At 37.1% G+C, this 4,762-nt stretch overlaps 1 pseudogene; it reads right to left on the reverse strand.

The window, feature by feature from the left end:
• Nucleotides 1-438: 438 nt before the first annotated feature.
• On the reverse strand, nt 439-4,353 carry LOC120196920 (annotated as a pseudogene).
• Nucleotides 4,354-4,762: the final 409 nt, after the last annotated feature.

Consider the following 4,762-nt stretch of genomic DNA (forward strand, 5'->3'; position numbering starts at 1 on the left):
TGTTTCTAGTAACCACATGAGAGTGTAATTATTAGGATAGTAATTATATGTTTATGGAACTATACTATGGTGCCTAAACATATCATAATATTGTGTTTGAATCTTAAGGGATGGTTTTTAATTTCAGATACTTTTTGCTAATTCCAACCATTTCTCATAATTCACAAGAACAGCATCAGGGCCAAAAACAATGGGTTCCTCCCCTTCTATAACTGATTCAACATACAAGGCAACCGGAACTCCAACACCCAACTTTCCATTTATCAACGTTGCCACAAACCCGGCCTTAGCTCCGGTTGCAAACTGGGTTTTCTTGCCGGAAATTTTGCATAAAACCTGAAAATACTACACTCAAAAACAAATATAAATAAAAGATAAATCGGTTTGACTGTTTCCAAAAAATAAAATCAGCATGAAAATTGTGCTTTTAAAGGAACATATCTAGTAAAAATCCAACCCCATTAATGAATTAGCATTCAAAAATTCAGAATTTGAATTGATTTCATCGAAGTTATGATTCATTAAACCCCCTACATCTCGTTTACAGAGGGAAGACAGAAGCATCAACCCTTTGTACCATTTGCAAGGACACATGGCAGTCACCAGGAAAAATAGAAGAGATGAAACTCTCCAAATCAAATGATAGATTGAAAGTATTATTTATTTTGTTTCCCAGTCCTTCAACTTCTTGCTTCCTTTTGGTTTCGCTATAGGTGCATTCACGGCTGCCATTTTTGCATTATACTTTGCCCGAAGGGGATCGTTGTATGTCCATCTGCACAAAAGCCAAACAATAACAAAATACAAGGTTCTGTCAGGAACATAATTGTGTTTATACCCAGTGGTCATTTAAACAAATAATACCAGCCACAGCAAACATTCAGAGATCTTATCTTTGGGGTTCAAATCTAGATCCAAATAAATAAAAACTTAAGGGCCCTTTTAGAGAATATGTTCTTCAAATAAAAGATCTCATCGAAAATAAGCAGATTCATTTTCTACCTAAAAACCTCCTCTGAAAATCATTCTTTTTCACTAGTTATACTATTTTAGGTATTTCGAATTCAATTCAGATGATCCATGAAAGAAACTAAGAAAATTTACTCAAAGCATGTTCTCGCTATCATCATCAGAATGGCACAGTTTGAGGCAAGAAGTTCCACTACTATGAAGCACAAAGAAATCCAACCGGAGTTTATTAATACCCTCCAACATATTGATAAACTAATGAAATTGCAAGTAAAATGAAGCAAATATGCTTCTAGGATATTCTGTTAGGTTTTCACTCAATAAATCCCAGAACAACTAGTAACAAATATGGATATTGAGCCCAAATAAACCAGCAAATACAATACAAGTTCCACATAATTCTCCTTGCTTTGCCCCGGTAGAAACAAGCTTTAGTTGATAAAAATTAATATTTCATCCTTCAAGCCATAACTTATATTTATTGATATTGTTTATACTAAGTGAGTTATTCGGTTGATTTAAAATGCTTATTCAAATCCAGAATATATAAAAGGTAACATATCACAAAGTTAGAATCGAAGAGCTAAAAGCATTATCAGAGAGATGAGCTTTATAGAGAACATACGGATTGTTCCAATCAGTTGTATCCTCATTGACAAGATGAGTCCATTTCGTTCTGCCACTACGACCGAAATGCTTGACCTGCATGACCTTGGGTAATATAGTCTTGTCCATCTTGTCGTCACCTGTCGGAGCAGAGAAGTCACGGTGATAAATATTGTGGGCTCCTGCAGTTGCAGCAGGATCATCAGCATCTGTCTGGAAGAAGGCACCCTTGTGGTAGTATTTCTGCATAAACTTCCACTTTTGTTTAGGAGGTGGAGCAGGTTTCGGATTCCTCCTCTCCCATTCTCGTCTCTCTTCCTCTGTCATATTCCTAACCTTCTCGATCTTCTCCCTCTCCCTTATCATTGCTTCCCTTTCCTCCCGATCTCTCTTAATCCTAGCAATCTCTCTCGCTTTCCAAGCTTCATAATCCTCGGCCTCATTAATCTCGTCATCAGTATCCACATCTTCTAAGTTCGCCTCCAATTCCATGTTTTTCTGAATCTCAGCATTCTTCCAAATATTCTCAACCACGAGTTGCCTTGTCTCAATCTTCCTATGTTCCAACTTCCTCTTCTCAGCCTCCTCCATAGCCTGTTCTTCAGCCTCCAGCCGTTTACGCTCAGCTATCGTCTCTCTATCAGATTTCGGCACAAAAACTGCCTTAGCCATTGCAATTCCCATATGTTCCTCTTCCGAATCAGTCTCGTACTCCTCCTCTTCCTCTTCTTCTTCTTCTTCCACTTCCTCTTCCTCTTCCTCCTCCAACAATGGAGTTTCCTCTGCAGTAGCTTCTCCCTAATCCTCTTCCTTCTCTCCTCCAAGCTATCTTCATCTTCTTCCTTGGCATCGACCCTTTCGTTCCTCCGATTCTCCTCCTCTTTCATAGACACAATCTCAGCTTGCCTAATACGTCTATGATCAGCCCTAATTTCATCTCTATTATCAACTCTACTCTCAGCCAAACGACGTAACCTAGAATCATCTTTTAAAACAATACTCGGATCTTCGTGACTAGGAAAAGCTTTTTCTAACGCAGCAGACATTGCCATCCTAATATCGCCATCTTCATTGGCATCATCAGCCCACTCAGGAGCTTTCCCAGGCCAGTATCGTTTAAGTTTGGTTTGCCCAATTTTGCCTCTTATCCCGAATTGTTATTACAGTATCACTAACACCAGCCGTGACAGACTTCCCCCCCCCCCTCCCTTTCTTTCTGGTTTTTCCAACGTTTCCTAGTAACCGAACAGCAGACTGTAGATGAAAATAACTAATCAACCAAATGAAAAAGAAAACGCAAGGAATTATGACGCGAACTATTAATTGAGAAACGAAACCCTAAAACCTAATATTACCTAAATGAAAGCGAGCTTTTCCGAAGAATAAGTGAAAAGGATTTCTGTTCTATGAGGTACAGGCTCGGTCGCACGAAGCAAGAGGAAATAGGTATAGGCTGGATCAATAAAAAGAAAGATAACGAAAGCGAACAAGATTCCAATCGGGCTGGCTTAGAAGGGTATTTCAAATCTCGATCAAATAGCATAGCACGGGATGCAACCTTGCCAAGTTGTGAGTGTGAGTGTAGCGAGTTAGGCATGGGCTTTCTTTTCACCACCGGAATCAGCGATAGGCCTATTGTTGATCAAAGTCTGAATCGAGTCTATATTATAGGACGGACTATTTAACTTACATAGTATGCAGCCCAATGAAAGACCCCATGCTTTAGCTCTCTGCACCCAATTTCTTCAACAGTTCATGAAGAAGCCTATGAGACAACAATGAAATAAACTTCACCTGGAGAAAGATCCCAGACTACAATTTGGCATTGGATTGCATTTACCTTCAATACAATCTCCAGGAAATGAAATTAACAAGCAATTCATACACCTTGCCTCTAATCTGAAACAACCTATTGAAAATAGAAAAAAAGATATTTAATAAGAAAGTACATACCTAACTACTATACGACATTGTGGGATATTATATTCTTTGAATTATCAATATTCTCTCACTAATGCAATATTTTTATAAAGATATATAATAAAATAAAACATGAAAAGAGCAAATAATAAAATTGGTCGTTAAATACTAGTGAATAAATATGGAACTAATACTTACTAAAAACGAATGATTCTTCTCCTAAACAAGTGAAAGAATCTGAAACTTATTAAGATAAGAGCACACTCATAACACGTGACTAATTTCGTTCATCCAATTAAATTTTGATAAATCAACAGTTTAACCAATACACCTTAAAATACTAGTAAGTGCTCTAGAAAGATGGCCTAACGTCTTCCATAGAAGATGACTAATTCTTCACACTTATGTAAATAATTTCATAAGGTCTATTTCAAATATTGACCACCCGAATCATGACTATGGAATCATTAAGACTATTTTAATAAGCCCATCCTCTTAAATTTAGATATGATAAATTCATTAAAGTTTTCTCAAAAAAACCCACCTAACTTTTGGGCTCTAAATTCAACTTCTTTGGCGAGTTCATCAAGTCCTCAATAGGACTACTTATTTTTATTTTGAAGAAAACATGCCTCATTAAAAAATCACTCTAAGCCTAATAGGGGAAAGAGTACCCAAACATATATTAACTTAAACCAATATCAGTCAATACAACCGTAGAAATCATCTCGAGATAATCTGAGTTAAAATACAGTGAATTACCAGAACGAAGATCCCAGGAGGCCAGGTTGATAACACCGTAGAAAGGCTATATTTAGGGCTTTTTTCACTTAAGTTATTGATTGTGTAAAATCCCATATAGGATCATATAGATGCATTTAGGATCATATAGTTGCATGTGGTGGATATATTTTGCCGTGACATTTTATTTTGGAAAACGGAGATGCGTTATGGGGAAGGTGTGTTGTTTAATGATGTGTAGGATTTGGGAGAATGGATACGCAAGGAGAATTGTCGTGACAAATTGGAAATGCTTAGTAAAATACGAATTTCACGGCAAATAAGATGGCATTTCTGGGCATAAAAGACAAAAAATATATTTTTATTATGAGCCAGCTGTCATTGTCTACACGTGTTCTTTGCTGCCGACCACATAAGAGGGGTCCACTACTACCTATGCACCACCTCTTACGTGAAAGGAATAAACTTTAGGGTACTATGGGAATTTTGACATAAAACCCTAGGTTTATTTCCCACTATAAATAGA

The sequence above is a fragment of the Hibiscus syriacus genome, unplaced genomic scaffold (assembly GCF_006381635.1).
Source record: "Hibiscus syriacus cultivar Baekdansim isolate YM2019G1 unplaced genomic scaffold, ASM638163v2 tig00117034_pilon, whole genome shotgun sequence".
In the NCBI taxonomy this organism is placed as follows: Eukaryota; Viridiplantae; Streptophyta; class Magnoliopsida; order Malvales; family Malvaceae; genus Hibiscus; species Hibiscus syriacus.